The sequence below is a fragment of the Coenobita brevimanus genome, chromosome 110, assembly GCF_032717465.1.
Source record: "Coenobita brevimanus isolate Jiangsu-jjx chromosome 110, ASM3271746v2, whole genome shotgun sequence".
Taxonomy (NCBI): domain Eukaryota; kingdom Metazoa; phylum Arthropoda; class Malacostraca; order Decapoda; family Coenobitidae; genus Coenobita; species Coenobita brevimanus.
Window position 1 is genome coordinate 39,566,205 of NC_137063.1, and position 13,393 is coordinate 39,579,597.

Genomic DNA, 13,393 nt, shown 5'->3' on the forward strand with positions numbered 1-13,393 from the left:
AACTTCTGATAACGACCCGGCACAAGAGGTTACTAAACACAACAAAAAAGCCAACATCCGCTTTCCTCTGACTACACTTGGAATTAATCGGGTTTCTTAGATCAGGGGAGGCATTCATTAGAGATCTTAACCAATTCAGTCCGATGCTTTACATATTTTTGGCGTATTCTTGCTATTTCCTTACGAATTATTCTCTCTTCGTCTTAACTTCGTCCACACTTTTGTCCTTTTGTAGTTTATTTCAGCTCAGTGGCATAGGAATACAATAATTCGGCAGTACCCCCTTTTCACTGCACTTCTTAGTGACTAGCACCCTTTTATATTGCTACAACTCAGCAGACAAGATGGAGAGATGGCAATTTTAGGCCAGGTTAAAGTGAAGTGAGTATAATTAACTTTGGAAAAAACATCTAGCCTACAGTGGAGGGGGTAGAAAAGATGTCCATTAACCCCTTCATAACCTGACTCATCTCCCTATACTGAATTAAATCGTCTGAAGGTATCAAGAGCACAATTAAAAGCACGTAATCCGATTGAGTGTTAATAAATTTTACAATAAGCAGGTCTCCACAGAAGTAAATCATTATCAGGAATAATTGGTTTCCCACATATTTCACCTTAATACGCATCCTGGTTTGACTATGAAGCGTTTGTCTGACTATGAGTGAAGACAGAAGAGTAGACAAATAGTTCCATAAACAACACAGGACGGTATTTAAGGTTATTTCGGAGATTTCCTAACGTCTCATCCTCAGCGATTCATTCTGGCCATTGCACCCCAGTATTACATTGAATGCTAATGTTGCACAATATACCGCTACCGCAACGCTACCAATAACATGCAAGATAATGATACCTCTGATATGCAAAACAAATAATTAAGGAAGAGGTGTTACAAATTATACCTTTCGGACCATAGTCTCGTCGGTTCAGGAAGCTCCCTAACACACGTTCCTAAGCGATTTATTTTGCTTATTACACCTTACTGTCCTATTCTGTGCTATATACATCCTTCAAACATCGCCATACTCTGCATACATAACGTTGAAAAGGATATTAACCAGCCATATCAAAATTTTCCTTCATGCCGCTCTCTGACGATGTTATTTAGCTACCGGACGACGATTTTTTAGCGAAGAGGTTAATGGAAGCTCAACCAAAGCTCTCCAAATTGGAAAGTTGCTCCTGAAATGAATAAAATCGTCGGGAAATACCAAGAAACGTAAAGAAAAAAATATACATCATCGGAGTAAACAGAAGAGCACGGAATATCGTAAGAAATTTTATGAATATCGACTCAAATTTTTACGTAAGCAAATACCCAGCTGAAGCCGATTAGTTATTTTGGCTGGATCGTTGCGGTATGACTCAATTTGCCAGATTTTGATTTATATAATACTGGCAAGAGCGTTCATTGTCAATAACAGATCTAAGCTGCTTTTCTGAACGCAGGAGAGGTGAGCTGGAAAGTCAGAGTAAATCGTGTGGAAAGTGTGTGTGTGTGTGTGTGTGTGTGTGTGTGTGTGTGTGTGTGTGTGTGTGTGTGTGTGTGTGTGTGTGTGTGTGTGTGTGCGTGTGTGCGTGCGTGCGTGCGTGCGTGTGCATTTTCCACAGTGTTCGTCAACAATCTTTCTCTCTGTTAATCTCCCTTTTCCAACTAAAATTTTCAAATAATAAAATGTACAGGTATACGCAACGCAGATTTTGAAACAAACCTGTACACAACATCGCTAGCTGGCGAAAACAGCTAGGAAACAAAATAGCAAAATGAGACGGTATATTGGCAATGACAGGCGTGTTATGGGAAGAGGGCATCGTTACTGAACAGAGATGATAGTGCCTTGAAGTTCTGTTTATGGATACCACCCCTCACAGCATGCGGCGTCCGACAAGATTTTATATATATATATATATATATATATATATATATATATATATATATATATATATATATATATATATATATATATATATATATATATATATATACACCATCACTTCAGCATGACTCATGCAAGTGATTACAGCAGGAAGTTTTTGTCAGGAACACTTAAATATCGAACAAAAACAGGTATTACAAGTAATATATTAAAATAATAAAGCGCAAACTAGTGATTATCGCAAGTAGGTAATTATCGGAAGCAATTATTATTGCCATGGGGTGGTTAATGCAAACACTTGAGTATAACATGGATAATTATCGAAAACATGTAATAATAACAGGACAGTAATCATCAAGGAACCGTGTGTGTCGCAACATGCAGGCAATAGGAAGAAATCGTGCCTATCGCATGGCAGTGCTTAATGAATGATGTGCAAAACTACTGAAATGAAATAAAATTCACTTACCATCGGTTTGGGACACTGAGCAAACTAACGCTAACTGCTGCTGCTACAACTACCGGTACTTAGACTACTACGACTATTTCTCCTACTACTCAGAGGAAGCACACTGTAATGAAATCAAGGAATAATCAAATATAGATTCAAGGTTGTGTGAAATGCTCCAGGCCAATTATAAGATAATAATCTGCAATACACGTAATCTCAGAGATAATGGATCACCTGGGGCGCTGCAGGTGATTCTCTAAGGGCGCTCTTTCTGTAGACTCTGAAGGCTGCCTAGCATTTTTTCTTATCAGTTTACTTCTGCATACCTATTAATCTCTTGTACCGGCATGCTGGTGCTGGAGAGCGGTGCCGTAGCCTGGTGATACTGGCGTAACTAAGCGGGTCCAGTGCCTCGTTGTGCAAACACTCATCAACTTCTTCTCTATCCCCTGAGAGGGGGAAGGTGGACAGCAGAAAGGTGATAGCTTCAGCTTGCAGTCTAGCAGTTTCATACTTCAGATGATTCTGGGCTTACTGCTACTACTATGAATAACACTAGTATGTCATGGGCTTACTACTACTACTATGAATAACACTGGCATGTCATATTTACCGGCTGCGCCAGTATTGACAGCCAATTAAATGCAAAATTAAGAATACTACGGAGTAACTGAAAATAAATCGCTAAATGAGAGATTCTAAGAAGGCCTCTGAGTACACCCAACAGAATTAAATAATTTCTTGGGCAACAATGAATATTACTGTATGAGCAGGTAAAACTAATTAATCCATGAACTTCAGGTATAGTCATATGTTTATGCTCTCCTGCCAAGAACTTAAACAATAAAATGATGGCTGTTCAGTACATTTACTTCACTGTTTTTACTTTAACTTGGCCTAATACTCTTATCTCTCTGTGAATGCCGAGTTGTTACAACAGATTAACACGAGAATTCGGTGCTAGTCACGAAGAAGTGCTATGGAAAGGACATAGGGACGTAGCATTACTTTTTGGCCGCGAAGCAAATGGACGGAAATTTGGCCCAAGGGAAAGTAAAATTTGGACACCCATTAAGCAAATCTACCTAAGCAAGGAAGGATATACTGTACCTCGCCACACGATCTATACAAACACACTACATAGCCACACCGAGGTTAGGAAATAACTAGCTAGGCGGAAAACTCGCAACTCTAACGACGCTACCAATTAGGAAGAGTTAACCCTTTCAACTCCAGTACGTATTACTTTTTTAATTCAAACTACAACCATCCTCATCTTTGGACAAATTTTTCAAACTGGAGGAGCTAGACACAGCCTTCATTCACCCCTTCAGTACCAGCAGCCTACAAACCAATTATTATTCACAGGTGCGGGATATGCTATAGTTATTATTTTCTAGGATGAAGGCAATATCCAGTCATGTAATTTGATGATACCGTCCTCAGTAATACCTGTAATACTGATTTTGATCGCGTATACTACTGTCGTATTAGTCTGATATTTTCCCAAGAACTACATAATATATTTTCATACATTTCTACCACGTATGCTGTAATATAGTAAAGAAAATGACCATCACAACCACGACCACCAACATCACCATCATCAGTATCACCACCATCACCACCACCCCCACAATCATCTCATCCTACCCCACTCTAGACTCCATTTCACCCTACCATAAAGAAGTGGGCTGGATACGCAGTGAGGAAAAGAAGACAGATGCCGGAGAAGAAAAAGAGAACAGAAGCAGATGGAGAAAACAGTAGCAGAACCTGTCATCAAGTCAGCGAAAAATGCATCAAATCACTCATCATCCAAGCCCCACACACACACACACACACACACACACACACACACACACACACACACACACACACACACACACACAAAAGTGTTTAATCAATAAGTAATTAATTATGTCATTATATATTACTAACCAGGGTAATAAATAATTCCTAATGTACGAGATTTATGGCAGAATTAGCGACCCAAACACCGCGGGCTTGGGATCACGCCGAGCATATTGATGGGGAGAATAATTTATGTTTGTTATCAAGGCGTAGATGTCACCAATTACCCACCATACAAAATACGGGGTGATAAAAAAAAAAAAAAAAAAAAAAGCATTGGGGGGGGGAGTATGAAGCTCTCTCTCTTTGCAAATACAGGGTGAGAAAGAAAAATGGATTATATGGGAAAAATAGGAAGTTTTCTCCCTTTGGAAAATACTTATACAGAGTGAGTTGAAAAAAAAAACTGGGAACAAAGGGGAAAAAAATATAACGTTTTCTCCCTTTCGAAAATACAGACTGAATTAAAAAACCGAGGGCATACGAGAAAAATATAAATTTCTCTTCTCTGGAAAAGAGTGAGTAAAAAAATTGAAACATACAAGAAAAATGTAAAGCTTTCTCTGGAAAATACACGGTGAGTGAAAAATCTTGGGAGAGGGAAAAATACAATGCTGTTTACTTTCTTTGAAAAGTACAGGGCGAGTACGAAATTTGGAGAACGTATGAGGGAAATACATATTTTTTTTCTCTCTTTTTGGGACATGCAGGGTGTGTAAAAATTTTCTAGGGGCTTAGGGGAAAAATATAAAGTTTCCTCTCTTTGAAGTTTATGCTGACATATGATGGTACTGTCGATGAAGCAGCACAATGAACAGGATGCAATGGACAGGATTCATTAAGACAGCGAAACAGAGTACAATGAACAGCATGGATGTCAGACTGATGATACACTGTGATGTGCTCGTCTCATTTGCTTCCAGACTTATGACTTACCCTGTGTATGCTTAGGGCCGCTTCTAGAGCTTATCTGTTTGCATATTAATACCTTCAGCCCGAGGACACATTTTTTGTCTATTTCTTCCTACCAGACGATTTTATTCAGCTGAGAGCGAATCATAGGAGCCCGAGTGTTCAAAGCGAAATTAACAAGAAGACTAAAATAATGACGTAGAGAAATTATGGTTATCCCTTTCAGTGCGATGACGTACTTTATTCCTGATACCCCGTGACGATTTTAATCAACTCTGGCGAGGCTTTCCGACCTTGAGAGATTTAGATATAGCCTTGACTGACCCCTTTACTTTAAGAGGTCAATCCTAAGCTGAATAAAACCGTCAGGAGTTAGGAAAAATTCAGATGAAAAACACCTCATCGTAGTGAAGAGGTTAACATCAAAGGGCAAAACAGGGCTAATAAACACGCCAGATGAATACACTAGTCACACACACACACACACACACACACACACACACACAAAGAGGAAAAAAAAGGAAAAAAGTAATGTTAAAATACGGGAAGCATCAAATGAACTGGCCAGGTAAACACAAGCCCAGGTGAAACATTGCTGGGCTAAACAATCAATTACCGGGCAGCGGCATCAAAGGCGCTAAATTACCATCGGTCGTGGGAGATTATAGCCAATGTTCCAACGCTAATATTAGCAACTCACACTCCCTCCTGCCGTCATGTTAGGTTAGTACACTTCCCTCTCTACTACGATGACATTTTATTTAATTTTATTTATTTTTACATTTCCAAGCTCCCTAACATCATCTGACGTCATATGGAATAAAATACAAAGACGCGAAAGTGAAAGGGTTACTGGTGACGATATTAACTCTCTCCAGCGCCTGTGTCCATTCCCTACAAATTAAAACCCTATGGTGTTTGTCGGAATAAAACACTTCAAAGTAGACCATGAGTTTTAATCACCACCAGACGATTTTATTACGTTTAAGAAGAATCCATTGCAGTGTTGGTGTTGTCTTTCTAACCCCTCTAGAAACTGTCTACCAAACTGAATAAAACGATGATAGTAAAAAAAGAAAAATACAGAAAAAGTAATACAAATAAATAAATAAATATAATCAAAGTACAGGGGGTCCAAATATTTACCCTGACTCCGACTACACACACTTTCAGAAAATTCATCTTCACATTCATCAAATTCAGGTCACTTAACGGGCAAGACACCACCTTATTCACTGCAGTTACTCATTACTCAGTTTCATCACCCTTCTCACTCTCAAAACATTCATCACCAATTTGGCTCATCTCATTTTCATCACCACTCTCGCTTTCATTATTTCGTCCTCATAATCATCACAATCAGACCTATTATCACCTACATGTTCACCACACATCACAGTTTTCCTAAATTATTCATCACCACACTGACTTTCATATTTATTCATCTCCGAACTCATCACACACAGTCCTTAATCTTGCCCTCACCACCTTATCCACTACATCTGTCAGTTCTGCTTCCACTCCTATTCATCATCGTCACTCACCACTCAACGTTCTAACCAATCTAACAATACTCACATTCATCAGGCTCTTAGTTCACTCACCAGCATCACTCATTACTCGCACATTCCCAGCGCACTCATTTACTAACACATACACACACACACACACACACACACACACACACACACACACACACACACACACACACTTGCTCATCACTCACACCACACACTAACTCACCACACTCACTCATCGCACACTCAACGCAGTCACTCACCACTTACTAGATGGGCCGCACACTTTCGCCATACTCACTACACACAGACATACTCACCATAAACTCGCTCAACTACACACACACACACACACACACACACACACACACACACACACACACACACATTCACCATATACTCACCACTCTCACTCACCACATTCAATATCCACTCATTCATTCACCATACTGTCAACTAAGAATGATAATATGAAGACAACAGTGAAGAATAATAAATGAGAGAGAGAGAGAGAGAGAGAGAGAGAGAGAGAGTGAGAGAGGCGGCCTACCCGTGTTTACTTGTAATGGAGAACAACACAAACAAAATGGCGTATCACTCAGCCTCTCCCTGCACTGCCCTCTCTCTCTCTCTCTCTATCTATCTCTCTCGTTTCTTGCCTTCCTCTCCTCTCCATTTCAATCCCATTTTTTCTGTCGCCCTCTTCGTCTTTCATTCCCTTCTTTCCTCAGTTAGCGTGTGTTCCAATTTCTCTTCATTCCACTATTACTCTCTCTCTCTCTCTCTCTCTCTCTCTCTCTCTCTCTCTCTCCAGCATTCTGTCCCTCATCATTCCCTCCCTCACTCAACATCTTTTGCTTACTCTCTCTATCACTCTCTCTCCCTCGCTTCTTCCATCCCTCTTTTCTTCACCTTTGTTTCTTCCACCTCCCTCCTCTTCACGCATCCTTACTTCGTACTCTCTCTCTCTCTCTCTCTCTCTCTCCATCATCATCCCTCACACCTCTTCCTCCACACCCATTGCCTCTACTGCATCATTTTCCTTTAGCCTCTCTCTCCATCATTCTCGCTCACACCCAACCCTTCATACTTTATCTCTCTCTCCCTCCGCCACTCTCCATCAGTCCTCTTTCCATTCACTTTCTCCATCTTTCTCCCCTCAGCATCCATATCCTCGTCTTCCATACATTAAAAGTGACTCGCATTTTTTTTTTTTTTCGTTTTTACTTTGAGTACTCTTCGCCCACATCCCGCCCTCTCTCTCTTTCACACACACACTCTCTCTCTCTCTCTCTCTCTCTCTCTCTCTTCTTCGCTAGTGCCAGACAATTTCATACAGCTTAGGAATTACCTCTTGTACGAAAGAGGTTAGAAACGATCGTCATTAACCCCTATTCTACAATGATAACTCTTAAATTCAGTCTTCCTCTTCTCCAGTTATATTAAGCTCTGCAAGAACCTCTCGGAATTATGAATAACCCCTGAGAATTATGAAGAATCTCTCAGAATTATGAACAACCTCTCAGAATTATGAAGAACCTCTCAGAATTTTGAAGAACCTCTCAGAATTATGAAGAATCTCTCAGAATTATGAAGAATCTCTCAGAATTATGAAGAACTCTGAGAATTACGAAGAAAATCTCAGAACTAAAGAGTCAATACCCTTTGTACAATAGCATTACATTGCTTTTACTCTAACGTGGTCCAGAATTACCATCTCTCGTCTTCCGTGACTAAGTTATAATAAATTATTAACACTAGAGCATGATGCTTGTCGCAGTAGTACGGTAAGACTGCAGAACCATAATACCTTTTTTTTTTTTTTTTTTTTTTTTTTTTTGCCAATAAACAACATGAAAAAGGCTGCACAAGAAAATCTGTGCCAAGTTAAGGTAGAAAAATTCTTATACAGTTCTTTCTTGGCCCGTGGCCCACCCTTACACAAAATTTCATTAAAATTCATTTAGAACTTTTCGAAATATCGTGTAGACAAACAAATAAACAAACAGACAAACACAGGTAAATACATAACCTCCTCTAACTTCGTTGGCGGAGATGATAGTAACAACAGAAATAAATACTAAAATAAAGTAACACTCATCACTGTCAACTGAATTTCAACAACACTTACATTACAGAAATAATTACAGCATTATCAATACCAATACCCGACTGATAATGATGATAAAACTACCTAGCCTAATTAATGAAGAAATTCCGGCTGTCGTTTCAATGCCAGGTACATCAAATTACCTATATTAAATGTGTGTAATTTAAGAGGCAGGCAGGCTTTTTTCAGTACCTTTTTTTTTTTTTATGCCCATCGTGATTATCCGGCGAATTTTTGGCAAGCACCGGACTGAAAATTAGCATGAAAAAAAGGGAGGGATTACGTGCACTTTTTTTCTCTGTTGTGTGTGCGTGGAGAATGTTTTGCGTGTTAATAATTAGAGGTTTTTTATCTGTTTCGCTTTACACCAGGAATGCACAGACATGACGATGACGATGATGATGATGATGATGGACGATGGCGATGACGATGACAATGATGATGATGATGATAACTGCAGTTGATAATAAGCACGTTTGGTAAAGATAACTAATTTGTTGGACTTTCTTTTTTTTTTTACTAATGCAATACCGTTACTTTGTGTGTGTGTGTGTGTGTGTGTGTGTGTGTGTGTGTGTGTGTGTGTGTGTGTGTGTGTGTGTGTGTGTGTGTGTGTTCTTGCAATCTCCAACTATTTTATTCATCTTTGGGACTGATTCTGTGCACACAAATAATGACCTCAGAAAGCGAGAAGCATATTAGCTCAACATACACGTAAACTCGGAGAAATCTGCTGAACCCTTCCATACAAACATCCTGAATCAGATGGCATACAATTTTTCCTTTTATTTTTATTTACGCTATGCTCAGACGGTTTTATACACCTTAGGATAGATTTCATGCTAGCACGTTAACACACACACACACACACACACACACACACACACACACACACACACACACACACACACAAGAACTTCGAATCACAGGACAGATTGGGTAGTGGCGACGTGGTTTCCTGTACACTCCTTTGACGTCTCTCTCTCTCTCTCTCTCTCTCTCTCTCTCTCAACCAGTCCCCTTTGTTGTGTGCTTATGGATCAATATTTCCCCTTTTTGCTTAATACCATCCCACTTTAATTTCTCGAAATGGCTACTTTCTCTGATTATTTCACCGTTTCTCGTTGCCTCTCGTTTTTCCTTTCAGTTTCCTGCTTCTTATTCATTATTTTACTTCTGTGTTTGTCAAAAGTTATCGTTCTTCGCAGTGGCTAAGTGTGTAGTTTTTTCCATATTCGTTAATTCCAGTATTTCCTTTTCAACTAAATATTAAGTGTTTCTGTTTTCCATTCACCCCTTTTTTCTACCTTTTATTTGTCTATTACCAGTGTTTGCATTATCATATTACTGAATCGCTTCTTAGTATCAGATTAGGTCAAGCACTGTTCATCTACTAATCGTTTCGCTCTCTATGTGTGTTGTTTTAGATCTACCAGGTTTGTATTATTTAGCAGTATACTGTATAAGAATCGTTTATACAGATTTTGCCTCCTGTATACTATATAATCTCTTTACTCTCCCTGACCAAGACCCTTCGAACCTTATCCCTTATCAATAATCTTTTTCTCAACGATGAATTACCTACAGCTCTCAAATCAGATATCCCATTAACATCTTTCCTTCTTCAAATCTCTAAAAAATTACATCATTCTAGCATCTCATCACGAAAATGAGTACCAATGAAAACATCTTCCCGTTATTATTTTCCTCAACAACAGGTCACTTTCCCTATCACATCTTCTACATGCCTTACCCAGACATCGCTTTAACATTCCTCCCGCTCAAAGTCCTTCAAGAAAGCAAAATATTCCAAGATTTTAAACATAACATTCAGTGTCAACGAAAAAACATCTTCCCACTGCTATTTTTCATATCTACTGGCCGTCTTACTTTCAGTTCTTTTCCGTCTTCCTTTTTTCTTCGGCGGTATCCCATTCCTTCCCTCTGGCCATCCCTCTCCATGGTCGTAAATATCTTGTGGTTATACTTATTTTCCTCAGTGTCCCCTCCAGTTAGAAGGTTTTGCCTCTGTCATATTTCTTAGCTTTCATCTCACAGCTTCCATATTTCTGTGTCATTTCTATGTGCATTTATTTGCCAAAACTGAAAAGAGAGGGGTTAATGGAAGCTATATCAGTCTTCTGTCAGAAAAGTCTCTCTTATGTAGAATATAAGCGTATGGCGAACTAGGAACAAACGAAAATTACTTCCCTGGGCTAAAAGGAATAAGGTAATTTGGCCTCTTTCGTTGTTAATTCTACCTCTCTCTCTCTCACTCTCTCATTATTCATCTATATGTTTACCTGTATATTTGTCTCTGTCTTTACTTTCTCAAGATTATTTAGTCACATGGCCACTGTTAATCTCTCTCTCTCTCTCTCTCTCTCTCTCTCTCTCTCTCTCTCGTCGGCCTGTAGCAGCAGCAGCATCCACCAATTACGACCACTGTTGCTCCACACCACCACCACCACTGAAGGCATAGCAAATTGGGTTTTGTTGGAGCACCGTCAATGCACGAGGAAGGAGGTTATGGAAGGAGAGACTAGAGGAAGGAGGGAAGGAAGGAAGGAAGAAGTGCTGGAGGGAAGGAGAGAAGGGGATAGGAAAGATGAATGAAATCGGAGAAGGGTACGGTTCACGAAAAAAAAAAAAAAAAAAGGAGATAGAGAGAGAGAGAGAGAGAGAGAGAGTAAGGATGGGGAAACAAGACAGGGAGTAAGGGAAGCGGAAGAAGAAAGGGAGCAGGAAGGTGGAAACAAGAGAGGGAGAAGGAAGGAAGCTGGACGGAGGAAAGGCGAGAGGCAGTAGAGTATGAAGAAGGGAAGAAGACAGAGTAAGAAGAAGGGAAGAGGGGGAGTATCAGGGAGGAAAGAGGAGAGGGAGGAGGAAGAAGAGTGAAAAAGGGAAGCAGATAGGGAATATAACGAAGGGAAGCAGGGAGTAGGAAGGACTGACTGACTGGTAACAATGGAGATGGAAGGATGGAAAAGGAGAGGTGGAAGGAGGGAAAGAGAGGGTACGAAGAAGGGAAAGAGGGGCTTGGAAGGAAAGGGAAAGAGGGGATAGAAAGGAGGGAAAACGGGGAGTAGGCAGAAGGGGAAAAGGGGAATAGGAAGGGAAAAGGGTGAGCAGAAAAGAAGTAATAGCGAGAGTGAGGAGCAAGGAAAAAAAAAAAGAGAGAGTAAGAAGGAGAGAAGAAGAAACAGAGTAAAGAATAGGGAAGAAAACGGAGTAAGGATGAGAGAAACAGGGGTACAGTAAGAGTGAAGAAAGGACAAAGGGAATACCTAAGAATGGCACTCTACGGCTGCTAGGATTCTTTCGTATAAGCAAAGTCACTTGGTGTTTAAATACTTTGATCAGGGAAGTGGGTAAACAGCAGGGAGGGCTTAACAAGAGATGGAATGTAAGTTATTCAGTGGTCGTTGAATAAAGCAGTGTGTTAATCGCTTGCATTTAACCAATTACTACGTATTCTCTCACACGAACAAAATCCCGATATTGGCTTGAATATTAACCTAAGCATATCTACATCAGTGAAAGGACTAGTCGAGCTAGGATATAGCCCTCTGACTGCGAAGATTTCTCTCAGCTGATCTAACTCGTCTGGTTACTACCTAAATACATCCTCAGTTGCGCCCATGCTAGTGAAAAGATACTCGTAAATGCCATATGTCACACAGATTTGTTGTAAACCTCTGATATGCAAGATTTATGGATACTAACGTGTGTGTGTGTGTGTGTGTGTGTGTGTGTGTGTGTGTGTGTGTGTGTGTGTGTTCTACAGTGCTTGCTGGTGTCCGAAGTGTTTTTCTTCGCAAAGGCATGTTGCAGCAGTTAGTCGGCTATTGCACAGTTTTACATTATCACCAGAGGTTGGATCTGGAGCATGAATTCGTCGTTAAACTAGTACTATATTGGTCCCGGTAGCAAAATTCTTCATGTAATTGGTATGTCGTGGTATATCACGCATTCTTCTCTATAATTACATGTGCTCCCCCCAAAATCACAACTTTTTGACATACAACTGGTACTGAAAAACTGAGGACCCGAGAATTTAGAAATATAGACAGGAAAAGAAACTGAAGAGACTTTTTTTTTTTTTTTTTTTTTTTTTTTTTACTATGGGTGTCTAAATGGCTCACTTGGTAAGCTGCTGTACTCACGCAGTTGCAAGCGCTGGTTCGAATCCCCGCCTAAAAAAAACAATTAGTATACCTTCTGTGTTGCTGATGTTCAACAAATCCATCAAGTATCGTTCAACTCGGACTAAAACTGAGATTTAAAAATGCCAACGGCCATACCACGTTGAGTACACCGCTTCCCGTCCGATCAGCGAAGTTAAGCAACGTTGGGTCTGGTTAGTACTTGGATGGGTGACCGCCGGGGAACACCAGATGCTGTTGGCATCCCTACGTGTCAAGTGGGGTTGGTGGAGGATTAGTGCCCCTCCCTGTAAAACAATTAACTCTAAGCCCTTGGCCACCCCGTTTGGGATACATGGCGTCTGGCAATGAATGAATGAAAATTTCCAAATACTGAACAATGAAAAGGGGGATTTCCACCGAGGGCTTTCTGTTCCAAGTAACTAACAACACTTGGTTTTCGTTATCCAATGCTCTCTATTCAGGTAACGCCAATTCACATATCCAGGTCAATGCTGTATAAC

General features: G+C 40.1%; 1 non-coding gene across 1 annotated transcript; it reads left to right on the forward strand.

Annotated features, from left to right (window-relative positions):
- Positions 1 to 13,014: 13,014 nt before the first annotated feature.
- LOC145417654 (5S ribosomal RNA) lies at positions 13,015 to 13,133 on the forward strand. Its single transcript, XR_013900522.1, has one exon. It is a non-coding gene; the product is annotated as a 5S ribosomal RNA (ribosomal RNA).
- The last annotated feature ends 260 nt before the right edge of the window (positions 13,134 to 13,393 follow it).